At 45.7% G+C, this 24,305-nt stretch overlaps 1 protein-coding gene across 1 annotated transcript in view; it reads left to right on the top strand.

Annotated features, from left to right (window-relative positions):
• The first annotated feature begins 312 nt into the window (after nucleotides 1–312).
• LOC125946814 (uncharacterized) overlaps nucleotides 313–24,305 on the top strand; it is a 74,951-nt gene continuing 50,958 nt past the window's right edge. The window contains exons 1-4 of the mRNA XM_049670896.1: nucleotides 313–391; nucleotides 8,361–8,497; nucleotides 8,576–8,664; nucleotides 19,185–19,271. The gene's annotated coding sequence lies outside the window, so the exon portion shown is untranslated. The remainder of the gene's footprint in view (nucleotides 392–8,360; nucleotides 8,498–8,575; nucleotides 8,665–19,184; nucleotides 19,272–24,305) is intronic.

Genomic DNA, 24,305 nt, shown 5'->3' with positions numbered 1-24,305 from the left:
CTGCACGGCAAGGTCAACAACCCCATTCTATGGCAAAAACTTATAAGCAAAAAAAAGGACGCATAACGAATAGTTAAAGTAGAGAAATGTCGCGGTATATTTCGTCAACATAGAAATGGCAATATTCGGTTTCGCACAGGCGTTAACTGATATAAAGGTCTTCAGGATCCCATACCACTTAAGACCTCTGTGGAACGCAGCAATGTCATTACATCGCCTGTGTATAGCTTTTTTCTTGTGTATGGTAGTGACAACAGTCATTTGCAGCGACGGTGATGATGGGTATGATTACTATGACGAGACAAGTACATCGGAAAATCTATCTGCAGGCCATCAAACGAATAACGGAAACAATCGCAAAGAAGCCGACGTAGCCCTTGATATAGTGAAGGTAAATATATACATATATATGTATTGTTAAGGAGATAACAGACACAACACCCGTTCACTGGGCCAGCTGTTCTATTCTCTGCCTCGTCGTCTTCTGTCTCTGCCCACGCCCGCAGTGCCAGCGCACGTGCCCCAGTGCGTGTTTCTCTTCATTATACTCGGCCACGCTGCGGAAGATAGCTCAGGTGGTTGCGAGGGCGCGCTGGTGATGGAAATCTATAATCGACAAGACTTGGGAATGGAAGTCGTCATCGTTAGGCCATTCTGTGCTCAACCAGCTTCTCTGGGGGTCGGTACTGATTGTTACGCTCGGGTCGCATGTCTCGCCACCTACGCTCGCGTGCTCTTTTACGTAAAGTTTCTTCTGCTCTCTCTCTCACACCGATGATTATCACGTCGCATTTGGTAAAACATGGTAGGTGCTGAACCTGAACACTGAAGCGCCGTCTGTCTCGCTAAACGGGCATGGTTGCATTCACTGGTCGCCGTCATTCGTAGTGCGTCGGGTTGGTGTGCCAGGTGTCCGAGCTAATGGCGGGGCGAGCTTCCATGCCAGTGCGCGACGCGACTTGTGCTTGCGCAGCGTTGCAGCTGCCGGTCGAAGGCACTCTGAGGTGCTCGACCTGGCAAATCTCGGCAGAACGTCATGTGCAACCGAACTCTCCTGGCCAGAAGCCGTGCCATCGGAAGGAGATACCTGGCCTGCGATTTGGGTCGCGAAAGTAGAAGTTGCGCGTATTTTAATGCTGCGCCGTGTGTCTTTTTTAGTGTCTGTGCCGAAAACGATGGTATCTTGCGCGTGTGGTGTCTTGTCGGCCTCTTGCTGTTTCTCAGCGGTGTTTGAAAGTACCCGAATTCGGCTAATGGCTGCTTTGAAGTCATGAGGTGTGGTTCTTGTGTGGATCTTTGAGATTGTGTCACCAACTGCTGCGTATGGAATGTGATCTCGGGCTCTGGCAGTGATAGTAGGGCGCAGGATGCCGAAGCAGAGTCCGAGAACCACGGCGAGAAAAGTAGCTCGCTTCCGGGGTATACGGCGGGGAGGCCGCGAGCCTGTGGACCAAAACGTTGTTGTGTGCAGCTGCAGAGGCGAGATGGTGCTGCTCTCGAGCTTCGTGGAGTTGCAGTTGCATAAGCTCTGTTGGCGTAGATGGCCATGTCCAAGGAGGAGCGGTGGTCTCTATGCGCTTCCTACCATCATCGGTAGAGCCGCCGGCGACACCCGGGGAGCCGGTGTATGCGGTGGGGCAGCCTGCAGACCTCTCTATCCAGGAGTGGCTGGGCACCACTGGCTAGTCAAAGTGGTGCTCCTCAGAATTTCCGGCCGCAGAGCAGTGCTGGCAGGCAGTGGTCGTCGCAGGCCTCAGGAAGCCGGCCAAGAGAGCTATCAGGGCTGCGCTCCATGCAGGCCAGGACCGCTGCTCGATGCCTTCGAAGTTTTCCCATGCGTTGGCGGCACCGCAAAGTCGCTTTGCAGCAATCAGCCATCTCGTTTGTTCAGGCCAAGCATGATGATCACCCAAGACAATGATAGCTTCAATCCAAAGGATGACGTCGTCTTGAAAGCCGCGGAACACTGGTATTTCCACGAAAGCAGGCTGCAGGGAAGCGTGGACGGCGTTGCCAGGCAGGACGCAACCGCTGACGAATGCCAAGGTGGTCGTCATAACCTGGAGCGGATGTGTCAGCTTGGCGATGGCGTGGACGAGGTTATCGGAACATACCTGTCCGAGAGCCATCGAGGAGGCTTGGACGCCGTCCCCGGATGGTACAGCAGGTACTTGCGACGGTGGTAAGGTGGCGGGCTCCATACCTGAGGAATCGTGTACGGCGTTCTTGGGCGGGAGAGACCCAGCACGACGAAGAACCATGCGTGTAAACACTTAAGGCTGGAACGCCCTAAGGCAGGTTCATTGTAGACTGGGCCATTGTAAAGGAGAGAACAGAGACAGCACCCGTTAACTGCGTGGGCCGGCTGTTCTATTCTCTGCCTCGTCGTCTTCTCTTTCTGCCCGCGCCCGCAGTGCGAGCGCGTGAGCCCCAGTGCATCTTTCTCTTCATTACAACATATATATATATATATATATATATATATATATATATATAGTATATATACAGTATACAGTATATATATATATATACAGTATATATAGTTATATACTGTATTTTGTACTTACTCGTTTTCTGAGATATTGTTTGTATATACTGATGTCTGCGTAATGGGGCTGGGAGGGAGGGGGGCGGGCGTCAAATGAATTTTTTTAATTCCCTTGAAATGTACAAGGTATATCAGTTTTTTCAGCAGTCATAATTATTTAGTGCACTTCTCGTTTGCATATCGTCTTCCGCGCAGTGAACCTTTGGCACTCGAGTATAAGTGAAGGCGAATGCGGCTCTTCCTTCGCCCTGGTCTGAATTTCAATTTGACTTCTCTAGTAAGTCTACTTCATTCACGTGTCTAGATGCATCACTGCTCATTGCCACTACTAGGTCTCATTGCCTGCATTTGCTGTTTTTCCCATCCCTGCTGAGGACTCACAAATCTTGCCAGAGCTGTTCCAGTCGTAAAAGCTGCCTTTCGTTGGGATGTTATAATTTCTGCCGAGTGCATGCCAGTGTCTTCCTTTACAACATGTTTCACCACATCGGTTTTGGTATTCTTTCCGTTCGATCTCGCGAACGTGCTTTAGAGCACAAATACAAAGGGAGCCACCCCAAACCTCAAAAACAGCGTGTGTAGGCTATTGCCTTGCAAGGGCTCGGGCTTTTAAAAAAATTGTGGCAGAAGCCGTTTAACGATGAATGTAGACGTGCGTGTCCGACTTCGTCCGCTTTAAGCATGTCCATGTGGACATTGCGTCCCAGATCCAACACATCCAGCATATAGATGTATGGCTCTCTGCGTGTTTCGGCTCAAATTGGGAGTTCGTTCTTGACTGCTTGTTGTCGTGCGATAGGTTTCTGAAATAGGTCGCTCAACCTAAACACAACCCTCTCGACCCAAGCCCTGATTGCACCGAGATGGTGTTTCTGCCACCGTTGGGTGATGTCACCAGCGGTGATTCAGTGCTTGGTTCTTCGACAATGATGAAGACGATGTTATGGAAATCTGGTGTGCATCACGCTAACCCTACCATTGCAGCAACATTACGTGCCTTAGGTTGTAAATATATTGTTGCCATATAGTTTCTTCCCGTAACAATATATTCTACCAACATTGTCTTAATGTATATTCGCAAGTTCAATTGCGCCGAGCACTAGATAAATAATTTTTTTTGTCGTCATTGAAGAATGCAGCATTCCGATTGAAGCAAGTCTGTGTCTAATGACTTGATTGAAGAGCGGCAGGGGCGTCGCCGGTAAATGTTTTCAGGGGGGGGGGGGGGTTTCTCTGATCCGACCGGAGGGGGGGGGGGGGGGGGAGGGCAAGTGTCAGCTTTCAGCTACGTGACGTTATCGATAAATACTGGTAGTTTGAGCAGACTCTATACATGTATATCAACGACATGGGACCTCCCCCCTCCCCCTCCCCCGCGGGCGCGTGTGCTTGTGACGACATTCAGTAAAAAGTGAAGTAAGCGCTGTAAAATACAGTAAGTACGACAGCTAAGGTATGTGTTTGGAGCAACAGCGCCTTATCACGCCACCGAATGGACCAGTCTTCGAAAGCACATCATTGAGGGCACCCGCCCGGTCGGAGAAGACATCGTTAATCAGTAAACTCCATTAGGCGTAGATGGCGTCGTCCTCGTCGGGGCGAAGTGCGTTTCACAAGTCAAGGACGGCTATACACGTGAAAATGCACGTGTGACCAGGCTATACCTACTCACATAGCAATAGCTTGTTCGCTGCATCTTTGCGCTAGAAAACTCAAATGCGCGCAAAAACGTGCAATGCTTTTTTTTTTTCGAAGCTTTCGTCACCCTGTTCCCTCTAACAAGATTGTTGCATTTCCTGCGGCAAGTGCACAGGCCGCTGTCTCTTCCGCTGTGTACGAGCGTGCAGCCGTCATTTGCCTTTACGTCAACAGATTCAGAATTGTACGGAATATTTCACCGCACGGCATAGATATGGCATGTGTACGCAGTTTTAAGTAGTACGTGCAACTCATTACTACTTCAATTACGCCGGCGCGAACCGTAAGCGGCCTCATACCTCACCGAATCTCGACTGATCGGTCAAGATTCTGTGAGAAGAACAAATGAAATATTGGTTGTAATCGCTCTTCTAAACATCCACCGTGAAATTCAAGTCTGCCTGGAAGACGTTCTCTCTGTTCTCTACCGGGAACGTAGACGGCTTCAACTGAATGTGTAGTATGAACCACAGGCGCCTGCTGAAAATCAAGCAAGAAAGTTAAGTGAAATTATTCCCGGATTGTGATTTTTCGAACAGTCGTAAAAAAACAGTTCTTAATTGTTAACTGCGTGTTGGGGTACAACGTCCCAAAACCATGATATGGTTATGAGAGACGCCGTAGTAGAGGGCTCCGGAAAGTTCGACCACCTGGGGTCTATAACTTGCACCAAAATGTAAGTAAACGGGCCTCGAGCATTTTCGCCCCCATCTAAGATGCGGCCACCGCATTTGTTGCTTCCGAATTCGGTGGCCACAATGCGGCTCCCGCATTCTCGCCCGAAACCTCACAGAGTGCCAAAGCCTTGACATACGCCGCGACACGTTTTTTCGTATGCAGACTGTAAATTACCAACCCAAGCGGAAGTGCCAAGGAATGATATTGTTAAAGTAGCACCGGTTTCTGGAATCATGTCAGCGCGAAGCGACGAGACAAAAAGAGTAGGTGAGGGAGGGGGGGTGTTGCGAAAAAAATTTCGGCGAGAGGGGTTGAGACCCCCCTTGCTACGCCCCTGAAGAGCCGCACATTCCAGTAACTCAAGTTGGCGTCAAAATGTTGATTAAGGAACATCAAATACGCAGATGCGATGCCTAATGATCAAAGTTGATGTCTAAGAGGTTCATTAAACGTTGATCCAAAGGTTGGTGTAGAACATGGTTGTCTCTACAGAGCATTCGATACGCTACATACTGATTCAGAATGGGCCGACACGGCACCGATTTGGGTCTGCAGACTGTTAGCAACAGCGTTTTCTTTCCTTTAAACCGTTGGCTACAGCGTTTTCTCTGCTGTAAACTGCATCAATCGGCAGACCAATATCGTTCTCGTGTCGGCATAGTGTGAATCAGCCTATAGTGTGAATAGTGTGTGATAGTGTGAATCAGGTTAGACAACCCAGTGACAGAACAGCCAACCGTGTTCAGTCCTGCTTTACCTCTTCGCCTTTAAGTTCTCCTTTTACAGCGAAGCTGTGAGCCCATAGTTGTTCGGCATTTTTTGTGGGCTCGTCTGTGCTCACCCCAAATACCTAGCGGCAGCGGCCACTCAGACAGACCTCAAACGGCAGCTAGAGGAGGGCTTTGCCTTGGAGTTTCCGCGTAACAGAATTATGTTTTCTCGTATATTGGAAATACTCCCCAAGCTCTCAGGTGTGCAGGTTCAGTGTAAGTAGAACTTTATGAATTGTCTGACGCACTTTGAAAAATTCAGTTAATTCAATAAGTCCCTTGTGTTTTACGGAGGGCCTGTAAGAACAAGGACGCATGTTGCACTTCCGCACACATGCGGCCGCGTGTGACGTACTTCACCTGTGGTGGTGGCGCTTGTGTAACGTCATCTAACGTCAGCTGTGCTTATCTAACGTCGACAACAGCTTCACTGTCCATCCACTGTCACAGGGTGCAGAGTTTTGTGTGTGCGTGAAAGAAGTTAGATGGACAACGAGACAAACAAACCGACAGACTCATCCCAAACTAAGTTCAGCCGCTTGTACACACGCGACTGTCTATGGGCTTCGTATATCCCGACCACTGTAAAGTCAAGGCTTGGCTCTACTCGCCGGTTCTAAAATGGGGCTTGTGTCGAGGTTGCGCCTCATTTTTGTCCGTATTAGGTTTGGATATTGAATTTGTAAGTTCACATAACTGCGGACTATAAAAATTGGTACCGTTTCAGAAATTGCAGTTGTTGACGCATTTCCTTGGCGGGGAAAACCGGGTAGGCAGGCTATAACTCTGCGGTGACAAAATCAACATACGAGGGCGCATTATCAGCGTCTCTAGGTCTCTGTGAAAACAGCCCCGTGGACATACACACCCATATATTTCAAACTCTCTTTTTTGTGTTCGCGACGCTGTATAACTCTCATCATCGCAGTTGTCAGGCTATTCAAGACTTCGGATTGCTGGACGCAAGCTGCGCTCTCACATGAAAGCAGATGAACCGACGTTCGAACACATTTGGCGCGATGAATTTGATAATGACCTTGACCGATAACGATGGGATGCGAGTGGATAAATGAAAAAAGAAATTAAGTACACGTGCACACATTATTCGCTGCTGGACCATCTAGAAAACAGTTGCTCGTAATAAAACAATCCAGGTGACTTAGGCATCGGACGTCGTCAATTGGTTGATTTTACTAGATGCCAACATGAGCTGGTGTTGGCGCCGGTGCCAGCTACTGTCGGGGCGTGTTCACCCCAGTGTTAGTGTGCTGCCTGGTACGAATCCATATGGACTATGGAATGGCGAGCAAGATACTCTATGACTACCATGCCATGACGTTGACGGGTCGACAGCGCAGGACTGAAGTAGACGATATGACAACGAAGGAGTCATGATGATAGAGAAAAAAATTGAATATCCTGCTTGAAATCTATCGCTTACAAATTGATTCAAGCAGCCGCTAGTGGGTTCACAACCACCTATACAGGCAAATAAATGAAATGACGGTTGTATCAGTTGTTCTCACAACTAGCCTTTGCAAGAAAAAACGTATTTGTTGCGTGTTTACGGCGTGACGTTGCTGACACACTTCGTGCAATCACATAGAGTAGCTGCGACACTTACACCGATTAAATAGCACTCCTTTAATATTTATTGTCGTCTTTTTCAATTATAGATATTTCGTGCATAGTTTCAATTTGTGTCGTAATATTGATCACGAAGTTTTAGTATATAATAGAAAAAAAAACATCGAGTGCCACGTACTTCAGTGCTTTTTCTAAATTTCACAACAAACAATCCATCCAAGTGGAAGAGCTTTATAGCTTATAAATATATTCGTAATATTCAATAGTAGTATGAACGAGAAGAAAGGGTACCGAGGGGCCCGATTTTTATTATCATATCATAAGAAGCCAACCAACAATGACACCATGGAGAACATAGGGGAAATTACTTGTACTTACTAATTGAATTAAAGAAATGATAAATTCATGGAAAATAAAAACGGCTGAAAAAACAACTGTCCGCAGGTGGGGAACGAACCCACGTCTTCGCATTACGCGTGCGATGCTCCCACCATTGAGCTACCGCGAAGCCGCTTTCCCATCCAATTTCTGGGTTATGTTTTTACAACTAGAACTAACCCTGGGAGTGTTAGCCAGTGCCACCGCCCACAAACCTAGGGGCGGATGTGGAACATCCTTTCTGCCGCAGGCGTCACGAGCACGTGATCTATTTGGGTGATGGCAACTGGTCAATAAACCCACATATGTTACCTGAAGGCATCAATGTTGCCGGATTTGAGCCCTCGTTATATAATGAACGAGAAGAAAAGGAACCGCGGGGCCCGATTTTTATTATCATCTCATAAGAAGCCAACAAATAATGACACCAATGACAACATAGGGGAAATTACTTGTACTTACTAATTGAATTAAAGAAATAATAAACTCATGGAAATGAAAACGGATGAAAAAACGACAGTCCGCAGGTGGGGAACAAACCCAATAGTAGTATGTTACATATTATAATGTTTCATGTATTCATAATTATATGTCACAATGTATTTCATAATGACATGTTCATTCATAATGTATTTGGTTGCTGAAATAGAGCAACACAACCCTCCAAAAATATAACAGCTATTTCTGTATGCGTGTTGCAGTTTTTGAACACAACTGAAAAAATATGGGTTTATAACTCTAGTGAAACGACCCACTTATCATGCAAGGTGGATGTCGTTCATAATGTAACAAATAATAGCAGCTACATCACCAGGTATTATTTATTGAACCTCACCGTGTAAGTATATTTTTTCTTCTAAATTTACTGGCCGTCCCGTCCATGTTACACAAGCGTTTTATGCCGTTTGTATGCCAGATATAACGACACCTTTATAGCAGATCTTCTGGAAAATGAATATACTGGAGACATTGGCATGCCAAACGAAATGAAAATTAGGAATTGAGGTAAGTACACATTGCTTTTTATCGATAATTTAGTATAACTGCACTGAGTGCATCTGTTTTCTATTAAACTAACAAATATACACGGAGTTGAAAAGGCGAAATTTGCCAATCCAGGATGGAGCAATACAAGCATATCCAAGAACAGCAGCTGTGTCTTTATTTGCGAAGATGCATTGCTACAATTTGTACGATTCTATTCTCTTTGAAAGGACACCAGAAAACATCAGGAAGACACGCGTAGCATTGGTGAAAAATCGAGGTCGGTTGATCACATGAACAAGAGGGTACATATATAATAGATAATGTAATAAAGATAAAAGTATATATCCAACACTTTAAGTTGGAGGGAAGGCACCAAGAAATCAAAGTGACAATGTCCTTAGGCGACTTAGGGCCTTCAGAAGAAACGAGAAAGTACAAAAGCCTCAAACCTCATGTATCAGGCTGCATCGGTTGAACTGACAAAAATATTGAATAGGATCAAATTACCTGACAATAAAGTTTAGAACATTCGAATCGATGAATAAACTTTTATTTCCCTTTTTAAGAAAGTAGAGGGGGCGGCAGGGGGGGGGGAGATAGGGAGGGTCATGTGCTTCAGCCCCAGCAAGCGTCCATCGCCACCTCATTATGTGGCTAGATGTTTGTGTACCAGTAGTGGTAGGCCTCCGCTAGCTCCTCAGCCTTCCTCAACACTCGATCCTGTAGGGTGAGATCGGAGCTGTGCAGGGCAGTCTCCCACAGCTCCACGCTGTTAGTTAGTTAATGGATTGAGGGTGCGAGGGGGAGATTTGATCGAGCATTGCCACATGATATTGGAGAGATCTGCTGTCTGGACAGGGTAGCAGTGACACTTGGGTGTCCTGTATGAGATGGAAAGGAATAAGTGGAAAGTGCGCGGGGTAGGAATAGTTCGAGCTTCTAGTTGGCGCCACAATATTTCTCTCTGGCAAAGTGCTAGGCATAGAGAGAGGTGGATGCATTAGGCATTGGTCTCTGTAATCTGTGCAAATTTGATGGAATGTGATAAGTGTGTCTTTATTGGTGTGTTGTAGGGATTCATTGGGCTCTAGAGTTAGGCCCACATTTGGCCCACTCGGTCCCTGAATCCTCGAGCAGTGGCATGAGCCATTTCAATGCCTTGGAGTCGTTGAGGTGCTGGAGTCCAGATGAGAGACATGCCACCTCCTGGATGGGTGAGCGACAAGTAAGAGTGCGTGGGGTTGGTGATGTAGCCGCCACTGAAGTTCCCGATAGCAGTCTTAGAGTCACTGATGAGGACATCGCAATCAGGTAGCCATAAATGCGAGTGCAATAGCGGCCTCTTCAGCGTGACCCGCCGAGGTGGTCTTCATTCATGCTGATCGAACAGTGTTGCCCTGGTTGTCTACGACGGCTAGAGTAAAACGATGTTTAGTGGTGCAGGCTGCGGCGTGCACATAGTAGACTCCTTCTGCGTGTCCTTAGCGGCGTTGTTGCGGCTTGGCCCGAAGTTTCGGGCATTTGACGTTAAAGTCGGGGTGCAAGTTTCTGGGTAGGCGTTGGACGTCGTATTGGCCTTGTATGTTCGGAGGAAATTGATGTCGCTTGCTCTCGTTCATTGGTGGAGCGTAGTGAAGTTGTCTCAGGATCTCACACCCAGCTTCCGTGGTGGTGTGTCCGTGGTATTGCGATGATAGATGTGCTTCGGTTATGAAGTTCAGTAATGTGGAAAGTTGGGCTAGTTGGTGATTAATCATCATACTGTATTGGTGTAGCAGCGCACTGACAAGGACAAAGTGGAGAGACACAAGAATAAGAGACACAAGAGACACAAGACACGAGAATATAAAGATGAAGTGTTCCTTCTAAAATAAAATAGTTGCGAGTGCAGCGAGTGTCGTGTATTCTTGTGTCTCTCCACTTTGTCCTTGTCAGTGTGCTGTTACACCAATACGGTATGATGCTTCGGTTAATTCTTGAGGGTCTTGATTGTGGCTGTGGCCATCACCCTTTGTGTGGATGCTCTAATTGGAACACCAAGAGTTATTTTGTGTATCTTGCTGATCAAGCAATTTATAGTATCCTCTTCCTTACCAGAGAGCGAGAGAGATGGTAGTGCGAAGCTGATTTTGCTTAGGACAAAATCCTGGATGAGCTGAATTAGCTAGCTCCTTCTCTCGAAGAGCTCCGGCGTTGGGTACCTGGTCATGCTGGGATCGAGGGAAATGAGTATGTTCCTCAATAGGCCCGCGAAGTTAACGCCCCGGTGCCCTCGATTCCTGGCTAAATCCAACGACAGTGAATAACGCCGCCCCGTACAAAGAGCAAATAACTGAACACCACAAGAATATCGGGGAAAACTGCACTATTTTACCCCAACCTCACCCTTCACTAAACTTGGAACAAGCACATGTCGTTCGCACAGTTCAAACTAACACTCTCATCACCCCACTAATGTTCTACAACTTCGGATGGCGTAGCACAGCTGGCTGCCCAAACTGTCCCGAGATAATAGAGATAGAGAACACATCTTGTACAATGCCACAATGTAATTACCGCTCCTGATTTCCCTTATCCTTCCCCTCCTTCCTGGAATACTTATCTTCACTCGGACTCGGCGGATCATCAGCGGGCCTTAGCGGAGCGAGCGCTCTTCTTTACTAGGCCTTAGTGCTGGCCTTAGGTAAAGTTTTTTTCCTCCTCCTCTTCCATGCTTATTGGATGTCCTCCCTATGAGGCGGAGCGTATTATCTACTGTTGTTTGTGGTGCTTGCAGGGTATGCGGATTTGCTCGGTTGCGTTGGAGGTGTAGACCTAGTAGCCTTATCCTATGTACTTGGGGTATAGAGTGCCCTTCAACCACCAGTTGGATATTCGGGGGCGACGTCCTGGAGCGTCTCGTTGGTGGCAGAAGGAGAACCTCGGATTTTGTGTTGGAGCACCTGAGATTTAAGTCGTGACGTACGTGCTCGACCTGGTAAATGGCTACTAACCTATAACCCGTCAGAACCTCCGGTCATCCAAAAAGTAATATCATCCCCGTACATTGTGAATCGGAGGTCAGGAATCTTCTTGACAGTTAAAGCTTAACGTAGCATAGCCAAATTGAAAACGATGGCGGAGAGTCTTGGAAAAGTACTGAAAGTTGGGCGAGTTGGTATCTATTCATCTTGTAACTGCAGCGCGCACACGAGAAACGAGGACAAAAAGGTGAAAGTGACAGACAGGCGCTGACTCGCAATTCAGTTTATTTTGGAGGGAAATTACACACATATATATAAACCCAGTCTGACTAAAGTCAGCATGTGCAAGAGCATGCGGAAAAAATAATAAAAACATTATGAAAAAATGTAAACACAGAACTTTTACTTATCTTAACATCAGGTGGTGCTCAAAAAGGCAAATTCTTTGTTAGTTAGGGTTATAGATGGTTCACTTACGCACACATCAGCACGCTTTTTGATATGGAATGCCTCTGTTATTTCGCGTGTTAGTTTATCTCTATGAGTAAACAAAATCATGGTATCTGAATAGACAGGTTTACAATGACAGCTTTTGCAATGATTGGCTAGGTGTAAGTGGTTATCATTGTCAAGTGAATTTTGATGCTCCCTTAGACGAGTATTAACACACCGGCCGGTCTGGCCTATGTAAACTTTACCGCATGTTAGGGGCAACATGTATACTACACCAACTTTGCATTGTACAAGCTTGGAATGTTCTTTTAAGGCGCAGATGCACTTATTCTTGTTAGTCTGATCAATTTTTTTAGACACCGCTTGACATATTCGTTGCAGCTTGTCAGGGGCGCTGAAAACAACTTCAACACCAAACCTGCTGGCAACGTTTTTCAGTCCGTGGGAAAGGCGATGAACATAGGGCACGACAGCAATGCGTTTTCTCTGCGTGTGTTCTCTGCTTCTAGACTGCCCTGGTTCGACATTTGTTATTAGCCTAATAGTTTTTTCAGCTGCTCTACAAATAGTGTGATCTGGGAATCCTACTGATCTTAGTCTTGCAATCTGACGTGAAAATCCCAGGTTCATTGTGTGAAAGCACGATTTGAATAAAGAGGCCCTAAGGCACGATACTGCTATTCCACTTTTGACAATTTTTGAATGGCCTGAGCTGTAGTGAAGAATTGGTTTTACTGATCTAGCGTTATACATCCAGCAAGTGTGTTCAGATTGTAGTTGCAATGTTAGGTCGAGGAATTGCAATTCATTATGTAGTGCTACCTCGTGGGTAAATTTGAGGCCCAATCCACATTCTCGGAAAACTTTCTGAAAAGCTGGCTGCATCTAGAGCCATCTCCAGGCTGGTTCCTGAAGAAGAACGCCAAAGGTGTGTGTCTGAATGCGTAGATGTAGTAGCCAAGGCGAGGACTGCACGCACAAAACCTCAAAAGGTCAGGTCAGTAGCCACTGATCTCGCTTCTAGAGGACTGCGTGTTGTCACTGCCGACAAAGAAGCTTGTTTTGTGATAATGCCAGATGGTATGTTTGGTATAAAAGCGAGCGAGGCTATAGAAAAGAATTTCAGAAAAATAGAAGTTAAACCGGCTAAAACTAAGCAGCATGCCATAAGATTAGTGCAATCGCTCAATTTAGAAAGTTTGTCTTCTTCAGTTAAGAGAGCAAAAGGCTTACATCTCGAAGTGTTCTTTTCTTGTAAAACGCACAAGCAGGGTGATCCTTTTCGAGCCATTGTCACTGAGAGAAACACGTGGCAACAACAGATAGCATGCTTTCTTCAGAAACAGCTTTCAACACTAAAGATTTGTGACCCCTTAGGTATTCCTAATTCTGAAGTGGTTCTTTCATATTTAAGAAAAGAAATCCAGGGGGTTGTGGCGCTTTCAGTATCGATGTACAGGATTTATACTACTCGATTCCTCACGCAGAACTAATGAAAAGCGTCAAGATGTGCATTTGTGACGACTATGGTTCAGGAACCATAGTGGAACATCTGTTGAAAACTTTTTGGAAATTCTGTCTCTTTATCTAAAATCTACATTTATCGGATGGGAACGGGCTATGTATGTGCAGAATTCTGGGGTATGCATTGGCTCGAAGGTTGCCCCAATCCTCAGTGATATTTTTCTTGCCCGAGTGGATAGAAACATTCACAGTGGCTTACTAGGTATAGTTAAAAAGGTTTTCCGATTTGTCGATGACTATTTAGTCATATATGATAAAGCAGAACGTGGCTGCAGTGTTATTAATGTTTTGAAAGTTTTCCGAGAATGTTGATTGGGCCTCAAATTTACCCACGAGGTAGCACTACATAATGAATTGCAATTCCTCGACCTAACATTGCAACTACAATCTGAACACACTTGCTGGATGTATAATGCTAGATCAGTAAAACCAATTCTTCACTACAGCTCAGGCCATTCAAAAAATGTCAAAAGTTGAATAGCAGTATCGTTCCTTAGGGCCTCTTTATTCGAATCGTGCTTTCACACAATGAACCTAGGATTTTCACGTCAGATCGCAAGACTAAGATCAGTAGGATTCCCAGATCACACTATTTGTAGAGCAGCTGAAAAAACTATTAGGCTAATAACAAATGTCGAACCAGGGCAGTCTAGAAGCAGAGAAGACACGCAGAGCAAACACATTGCTGTCGTGCCCTATGTTCATCGCCTTTCCCACGGACTGAAAAACGTTGCCAGCAGGTTTGGTGTTGAAGTTGTTTTCAGCGCCCCTGACAAGCTGCAACGAATATGTCAAGCGGTGTCTAAAAAAATTGATCAGACTAACAAGAATAAGTGCATCTGCGCCTTAAAAGAAAATTCCAAGCTTGTACAATGCAAAGTTGATGTAGTATGCATGTTGCCCCTAACTTGCGGTAAAGTTTACATAGGCCAGACCGGCCGGTGTGTTAATAGTCGTCTAAGAGAGCATCAAAATTCACTTGACAAAGATAACCACTTACACCTAGCCAATCATTGCAAAAGCTGTCATTGTAAACCTGTCTATTCAGATACCATGATTTTGTTTACTCATAGAGATAAACTAACACGCGAAATAACTGAGGCATTCCATATCAAAAAGCGTGCTGATGTGTACGTAAGTGAACCATCTATAACCCTAACTAACAAATAATTTGCCTTTTTGAGCAGCACCTGATGTTAAGATAAGTAAAAGTTCTGTGTTTACATTTTTTCCTAATGTTTTTATTATTTTTTCCGCATGCTCTTGCACATGCTCACTTTAGTCAGACTGGGTTTATATATGTGTGTGTAATTTCCCTCCAAAATAAACTGAGTTTCGAGTCAGCGCCTGTCTGTCACTTTCACCTTTTTGTCCTCGTTTCTCGTGTGCGCGCTGCAGTTACAAGATGGAGAGTCTTGGTCCTTGGAGCGTGCCAGTGCTTCCTCAAATTATAAGACTAGATTCAACGCAGCCTAATTGGAGGGCCACAGTGCGCTTCCTGCGGAACCTGCGTATATAGCAGTAGATTCACTCTCCGCAGTTTCTACTCCTAACTTCGCATAGAATGGCCAAGTGGGACACTTTATTGCAGGCTCTCTTGAGGTCGAGGCTGAGCAATCCTTTCGTGTAACGTGCATCGCTCGGTTCGATAATGTCTTGTTGGAGCCTTAGCATCACATCCCGACAAGAAAGAGAGTTCCGAAAGCCAGCCATTTCCGAGGAGAACAAGTGATTATGTTCGAGGTATTTGGAGAGGCGTTGGTGGATTACGTGCTCCTGGATCTACCCTATGCATGATGTGAGTGATGTGAATTGGCTTACTCTTCTTGGAAATGAAGATCACCTTGGCTGCTTTCCATCGTTAGGGTATCTCGCTGTCTTCGTGACCGTGGTTGTAAGACTCGGGAGAGTTGCGTATGGTTTGCTCATCGAGGTAGCGAAGCGTCTTATTGGTCACAGATTCTGGGCCTGGTGTCGTCGGGGTTCGCCCTTGATTGAGGGCATGTCCAACCTCCGCTTCTGTGATGCGGCTGCACAGTTCCTCGTTGGTTTCACCAGCATAGTCGGGCATGGGGATTTGCGCTGGAGGGGGCATACGTTTGGAGGCCAGGTTGCTGAACATGGTCGGCAGGTCCACTGCATATTCATGTAGCAGTTTACTTATCTGATGCTTATTGTGCGTCCTTGACGTGGTGGGGTCGAGCAGGTGTCGGAGCAATTGGCAGGTCTTTTTAGTGCTAAGATGACTATGCGCTCCTTTGCAAACCTGAGTTCATTGCTGTGCCGCCGATTTCACAGAGAGTGTAATTTGGCGATTCTGCTTCGTAAATTTGTGATTGTAACGGGCTGTTAACCATTTCCTTAGTAAAGCTTGCTTTGCTTCCCACGTGCGTAGGAGCTTCGAATCAATTGTGGAAAAATATGTATTCAGCGGGAGAGTGGTGGTATGGGCCTCTACATCTGCTTGAAAGGCCTTCGCCCATTGCTCTATGTCGGTAATGTCTTCTTGGTTAGTAGTGCAGTGAGATTTTCTGAATTCCGTCCAATTGGTAAGCCTTGGTGGTTTCTTGGCTAGCGGTATGCGCTTAAAATCTACACTGAGTTCGAGGATGCAATAGTGACTTCCTGAGTGGTTTTGGAGGTTTTGCCACGTCATCTGAGTGATGCGGTGAGTAAGGGTAAGGTCGGGGGATGTATCCCTGCTGACGATATTTTCTAGCCGGGTACTAAATAGCAAAGTCATTGTGGATAATGAAACCTTGATTCTGTATGTGCTGCCACAGAGCTCTTCGTTTAAGGGTGGATGGGTAGTGGCCCCACATTTGATAGGGGGCACTGAAATTGTACATTACTAGAGGCTGTTTATTGGCGTTAGCTTTCGTTTGAGCAAGCCTGTGCTCAAAGTGGTGTTGTCGAGCATTGGGAGGGACATTCAACAGGTATAGGATGGGTTTGAGGTTTTGAAGTAGAATTTTGATGAAATCATAGGCGATGAGGAATCTCTAAACGCTACGGGAAACATAAAATCAGTCACAAGGCTTGCAACAGGCAACAATACATATTTTCCCAAGCAGGAGGACGAAGAAATTTTAATCGGTAACAAAAAAAAATTTAACGCACAATAAGGCTTCAGGAGACCTTAGTCCAACACTCCTGAAGCCTGAGCTGTCCCCCTGGCCCACCACACCTGCCAAAAGCAACAACATAATGTTATGGACATTTCAACAGGTAAAATACAGGCAAATAAGTTCAGAGCAAGTAAAAAAGGTTGAGGAAGATTTATGAAAAAAATATGGCTATCCACCCATATTTAGCGCGAAGATACAGAGTAAACCTTTAGGATTTACCAGAAAGAAAGCTCCGTATTTTAAAATGATAACTGCAACTGCGGAGATTTCTTACTGAAAAACCCATATCTGCTCTTTTTATTGCTTCATGCTATGGACGGCTGGTTGACTTTTTTTTTTTTGCTTTCATACACATACATGCACCTTGCCCGATACCACAGAACTGCTTTGCCATATTCAGTGCCTTTGTCCTTTGACTTTTCGATCAATTCGTACCCGCCCGGGAATGTCCTTGCCTCCTAGTTCGCTAATATATTAGAGCGACCGCCGTGGAAAGGTGTTGGTTCCGTGTTCAATCCCTCGACCAGGACAAATTTTTCTTCAAGATAAATTTTTAATAAAATCGTAGTAAAATAGAGAAATCATGAGCCAATAGAGTCTGAATCCGGATTTTACAACATAATTGTTTAAATTACTGTAACAATTCATGTAGCTAGAAAGAAACTATGGCTATAGACAGCTATTCCACAAAGAATGATTTCCATGTCGCAAAAGATAGCAGCCATCTCACTAGTTATATAATCGATAACTTGGATAACAGCGACTCAGCAAGTACTCAGCGTAAAGATATAGGTGTTACATAGAATTTGGTGTCTAACAACGATAAGATTCAAAGACGAAAAAAATCCTCTCCTGCACGCGTTTTCTGCAAATGACATTTGAGAACGCGAGCATGGCGGTACAACAGCACCAATTTTTGTCCTTCTCATGTTCCTCGTAGTAGAGAGTGTGCTGCGCACTGTTCACTGCCGTAGCTGCTTGGTCGCTTGCATGTGTTTCTACGTTTACATTCGTAAGCTGATCCCACCCGGCGGATGTTTCACCGAAATTTTTCGATGTACAGAGTCATTGCTCTTTCACCGAGCATGCGCTGCTACATTCTTCTTTTCAAATGTCCCGTTCTTCCGAACCTAAACAGCTTTTTCTATGTTCTTGGTCTCGCATGTTACTCGTCCGGAGATTATCCGTCACAGAACTCCGTCAACTAAACATGTGGTCCGCTGGGTCACAATCAGTCTAGATTGTGTGTACAGCAACGTTATGCAGTCCCTCGAAAATTTGAATACTCCTTTCTGCCATCAGCTCACCGAATTCTGTGCATCAACAATCGCTAATTTCATCACTATGATATGTCTCCTACCACACATGGTTGGGTTTTCTTTTTCCATGGGCAGCCGAAACCTTCCACTGATAACCACCGGTTAACCGAGCTCTACACCTTGAGTAACCTATCTGCCTTCACTCATTCCTCATATTCACTGCTTCAATATTAAAAAGTCACATTTTCTCACACTTTACACTCTGACATTGCCTTGTCCAATAGCTAGATCACGATGACACAAAATACACCTGTTTTCATCCTGACCTAATTTTGCTTGTAGAGAGCTTAGTTGAGATTCCAAAAGATAACAACGCTCACAATACCCGTTGATTATCTCTTGTATACTAACGTTTCTTTTTTAAAATTTTCAACGGTCTGTTTTTGCGCTTTAAGAGGCAGAACCACGGGCTCTCGTGGCTGCTCGTGGCGAGCATAGGTTAATCAACAGAAAACCTGTAAAGGAGTCTACAGCAACCAGATGTTTTTTTTATTTGTGCAGTAAAGTCCAAAATATAGGGAAAATATATTTGTCACACTAATATATCTATAATCCGCGTTCGCATTGCTTATTGCCAGTTGTATAGAGTAAGGAGCTCATAGCAGCTTCATGGTTAATTAATTGTATAATAAAGTGCAATCATAGGCTTGAAGTGATTTGCTTATTTTGTAATGTTCAAGATAATAAGTTAATAAACAATAACACATTACTAGCTAGTTGGAATGCGTCGTTGTAGTGGTGTTAGGGCGCGGAAAAATACAGACGAAGCAATACACACAAACAGGTGGAACTTATAATATTTTTGGGTGTATCTTCGTCTCCTTGTTTCCTATCCTATAGTTTGGAAGGCATGTCTGTACAACTACCTCAAACAAAAACAATGCCGATATGTAAACCCGCAGCCATTCTTACAATCCACGTTGCTTATTGGCACTTTACGAAATTAAACGTACTGTACATGTGTAAATGTGGAGTACTGGAAATGTTATTTTTAGGTTTCTTTTGCGCAACCTATTTGTAGTGTGAATGCAACTATCGCGGTAGGTGAAATATGCTGAAATAAATTGGTATTGTTTTATCACATGCTTAACCAAGGTCTGCGAGGTAATTTTAGTAACATTTGATAAAGCCTGTTTCTTAACAAATTACAGAGCACAAAACTAAATTTGAAACACTAACTTACCAAAGCCCTGACAACAAATGCGCTGTTTTCTTTGTGAGCTTCTTTAACGACTCAGGTATGTATATGCGCATGTATCCTGAACTAATCAAGCTTGATATTCGAAACTTCTAACGGCATCGATGATGGTTAGATAACTAAAGTGGATAAAAAGCTTAGGATCCAATGAATAAATTGTTCAGGGAGAGGTACAGGCGTTTTCATGTCCACCTTGAATAAACTGTCTTCGTCTAAGGAATATAAGTCTACAGGAAGTGAAAAAAAATTAAGTTTGAACATGTGTGTAAAAAGTACGTGAATACTGATCTCTTTCGAAAACATACTAATGCGGCATAGAAGTATTTCAGCCACAAAGACGTGGAGAGAATGTTGCGAACAGCGTCACAACTAATGCTTTCCTTTAGCAACGAACTCTACATAAAATCCACGGCTTTGTCCTCGTGAGAACGTGTAGAGATAAAAATAAAACGATAGAGAGGAGATTTTATTACTTTATTGATTATTCTCACATTTGTTATCCTTTATTTATTTTCAGATTTACCATCATGGAATGAACTTCGACTTAAAAATTCTTCTTTAGCAAGTGGTCCTAAATCAGAATGCACGCAAAGTTATGTTAATGGTCTTTTAGCTAAAGAAACCACACATTTTAACTATAGTTCTGAATGCCAATGCATATTCCAATAAAAAGGCTGAATATTGAAATTTTTACATGCCCACCTCAATAAATACACTCATCGCAGTTCATTCATGAATACCTGCTGCGTCTCAGAAAAAAAAAACATTCAGCAGCCTACAAAGTAGCGTATAAACAAGAAAAACAAAGATGGCAAAATCGGCCTAACGAATAAATAAATAAGTGCGGTGATTTCAACAAAATATCGCCGGTTCGTGCCCACATAAAGCTCCTCTTATGGTTTCGAATTCTAATAAAGGTGTTCCAAAACAATCGTTTACACCGTATGCCAAGCGGCAAGTTCCTTGTTGTCGAATTCTCCGGTGCGGCAGGCGGACTCTGAGAGGGATGGCGTGCGAGAGCACTCCTGTACTTAGATTTAGGCGCACGTTCAAGAATACCGCATCGAGCCCCCACTCTACCACGTCCCTGATAATCCTCGGTGTAATTTAGGGGCGGTAAACACCACATGAAAAACTGGTTAACTATCCTGTAAGCATTCACACTTAAATGAGGCTGCTTCCTTGACAATCTCGACTGACAACTGCATCATTCTGATAAGGATCTTCGCAGTAAAAGCTGCTCACCTAGCAGTCTTTTGTATTCACAATGCAAATCATGGAAGAAAAGGTGTACCACTCGTTAATAACGTTATGTTAACTCTGGTATGAACAAGAGTAAACCAAACCGTGTGTATCATTACGAAAATAGAATCAAAGGATGGGATAGATGACCGCGTAGAACATAGGCTCGGAAAGGCAATGTTACAATCTCGCTTGCATTACTCTTACGTCCTCTATCGGGCCACCAAAAGCACAACTCGATAAACTGAAAGTCGTTAACAGGGAAGCAATGAGCCTAATTACCGGCCTCTTATTTAGTGCGAACGAATCTGTCGGTTCAGTACGTCCGAGATAACACTAACGCAGACCTAATTATCGACCTAATTAATATCAATCCTGCCAAACGAAAATTATTGGCAGCAGTTTAAATGTAAAATTTCAACGTTTGTAAGCAGGGCACGCATCACGCGTATACTGATGCATCAGTGACGAACGAAGACTGGCATAGCCACGTAGTCGGACACACTTGGCGTGCGCAGTTTCCACAGGGTCTCCGTTAACGCACAGGCCACAATGATCCACTTACCTTGGAATTACTGTGAGTTCATTGCACATCGCATTTGCTTGTAACAATTCGTTACTAACGAGCAAATATACGTCATTCACTTCTACAGTGATTCAGCAGCAGTTACAAAACAAGTCGTGCATGTTTGTCCACTAAAATCCCAGGCAAATCGAATACATCCACAAGTCAAGATCATTAAACAAAAAAAAACATATCCGAGTTCTCGGTTCCCGCGCTCAGGGGCATATGTCGGAATAAACGAGCGCACACCTTGGTTACAACACTAGAAGCTTCAGGAGAAACGGGGGAAGAGCCACGTTACAACTACAACCTGAACAAAACTACCAGTTTGAACTAAAGGCAGCGCAAGAAAGCCACAGACAGACGTATGGCAGCTTTTAGATATGAAAGGCTGAGTTTTATCACAGCAGTCAGAGTACTGTTTTTTTTATTACAGTTCCGAATGTTTTTGGTCTGGTTTTATTTTCGTTTCACTCAAAAATGTTCCGTTCCGGTTCTGCACAGGAACGAAACAGCAATTATCCGTAACGGTTCATAACGGATTTGGTTCACATGCAAAACTTTTCGAAGCAACGTAACGATAAAAACAAGACGGAAACATATTGTAAGGAAGATGACGAACGTCGTCGCAGAGTCCGCAGCATCGGCAGCATCAAGCGCGCAGCAGCAGCTCGAGCTACGGGACTGTGCTCGGCGCATCCTGCGACCAGCTGTCGCTACGAACCTCAAAAAATATCCTTTATAAGTGGTGGAGCTGTGCGGGGTAACCTTCCACTCTACCATCCTGGAACTTCGTTCGCGGACGCTACCCTCTGCCATGCCGGACGCTGACCAGCAGACTCTTCCATCGACACTCGTCCCTTGCACTGGCATCGTTTGCCAGCGGAAGCCTCCCATCTTCAGCGGAACCGATGACAACGACGTTGAAAAGTGGCTGTCATCCTATGAACGGGTGAGCGTTCACACCAAATAAAATGGCTCGGACAAGCTGGGTTACGTATCCGTCTATCTTGCGGGCATCGCCAGTCTCTGGTTCAGAAATCATAAGAGGGATATCTGAACGTGGTCGGCATTCAAGACGTCGATTAGCGAAGTATTTGACCGACCCGCCGTCCGGTAACTCCGAGCCGAGCAGCGTTTGCGTACACGCGCTCAGGACATGGGTGAGACGTTCCCCAGCTATATAGAAGACGTTCTCGATTTGTGCAGGTGCGTGAACGCTTCCAAGACGGAAGCAGAAAAGATCAAGCACGTCATGAAAGGAATCGGTGATGACGCGTTCCAGATGCTTTTGGCCAAGGACCCGCGCACAGTTGGTGACGTTATCAGCTTGTGCCAGAGCTATGATGCATTGCGTAAGCAGCGAGCTCTGACAAGGCAATATCCCACACCTAATGCGGCGTCACTCTGCAGCCTGACCACGGGCCCCGAACAAGCCTTCCTGATAACCCAAATCAAGGACTTCGTCTGCGAAGAAGTCGCACGACAGCTATCTCTGGTGTCTATCACTACGGAGTCTGCCAGCACTTTGCTGTCTCCTCTCCGTAATGTGATCCATGAAGAGGTCGCGAAAGCGCTCCTAGCTGTTCACCAGCAGGATGTCGTGGCTACACTGGTCACTTATGCTGCGGTTGCTGCAATGGCCCCTCGCAGTGCGCCCGTACCACGCTTCCAGCAACCTGTGCACCACCCTCCTCCTCCCGTTCCCTGGGCCCGCACTGCCGTCGCTAACCCGTGGGGTACGCCGGACAATCGCCTCATAGGCTTTGCATGTAGGTATCCCGGTCACGTCGCAAGGTTCTCCCGCCGCCGATCGCAGGCTTTCGATGACGATCGACGAGCGTCCTATGTGCCACCCGATCCAAATGCGCCTTACGGACCCTTCGATCCATCACCAGTTCGCTCCCATACTGATCGCCGTCCTGACTTCGAACGCTTCCGGTCACCCTCCCCACGTCGCCGATCCCTATGCGTCACCGACCCGTCTCTAACAAAGAGGGAAACTAGACGACGCAGTTACTGAGGCAAGAACTGCGCAAGTGTCGACATGCCGAAGTCCTCCATCTTTACCTGCCAATGTCATTGATGTGTTTGTCGAAGATGTCGCTACAGTCACCTTCGTCGATACCGGTGCCGCTATTTAGGTTATGGATGCCAGGTTTTGCCACTTGCTTGGTAAAGTGACGACGTCTCTCTGTCCGGATTGTCGCTTCGAACGGCAAGTGCTCAACCCATTCGCCCTACCGCTGCTTGTATAGCCCGTGTAACCATGCAGGACGTTTTATACACGATTGAGTTCATAGTTCTTTCATCGTGCTCCCACGCCGTTATTCTATGATGAGATTTTCTCTCACGCCACAATGCCATCATCAATTGCGCTCGGGCTGAGATTGAACTTTCTCACCTTGGGAACCTGGCCTTGGTGGATGCTCATCCTGCCGCTAAACTTCTCGTGAAGGAAGACACCTGTATTCCCCCATGCTCTTCAGCATTCGTGCCCGTCTCGTGTAGTGCTATATCCGACGGGACGGTCTTATTCATGCCCTCTCATCTCTTTGTTAGCCGAAAAGCGCTTCTTTTGCCCTTTGCAGCTCTTGACCTCGCCGCCGGTGTCAGCACGATGCCCATATACAATCATCTTTCATCGCCGCTCTCACTGCTCCACCGCGAATGCCGTGGTTACGTCGAGTCGGTTGATTCAAGACGAATTGTCTCCGTCCTCGATGAAGCGCCTTCTATTGCTGTTCATGAACTGAGTGCCCTCTCCATAGCCGACTCAGCATGGACAGATGTGTTCAGCCCATTCATCGCCGAAGATCTGACACATTCGCAGCGATCTCAACTTCTCGCAATCCTTCAGCACTTCCGCCGTTCTTTCGACGTTGCGCAAACATCTCTTGGCCGTGCATCGACAGTCGAGCATCACATCGACACTGGCTTTCACTCACCACTGCGACAAAGACCATATCGCGTGTCCGCTACGGAACGTCGCGTCATTGCAGAGCAGGCCGATGACATGCTTCGTCCAAGCGTCATTGAACCTTCACAGAGCCCATGGGCCTCTGCCGTGGTACTCGTCGGAAAGAAAGACGGTTCCATGCGCTTCTGTACTCATTTTCGACGGTTGAAGAAGATCACACTGAAGGACGCCTACCCAGTACCACGCGTCGATGATGCTCTGGACTGTTTGCAGGGAGCCGAGTTCTCTTCCTCGCTGGATTTGCGGTCAGGCTACTGGCAGGTTAGATGGCAGAGGCCGATGACCCG

Source organism: Dermacentor silvarum, chromosome 7 (assembly GCF_013339745.2).
Source record: "Dermacentor silvarum isolate Dsil-2018 chromosome 7, BIME_Dsil_1.4, whole genome shotgun sequence".
NCBI classification, from domain to species: Eukaryota; Metazoa; Arthropoda; class Arachnida; order Ixodida; family Ixodidae; genus Dermacentor; species Dermacentor silvarum.
The sequence above is the reverse complement of the archived record's forward strand: the minus strand, read 5'-3'. Positions and strand labels throughout refer to the sequence as shown.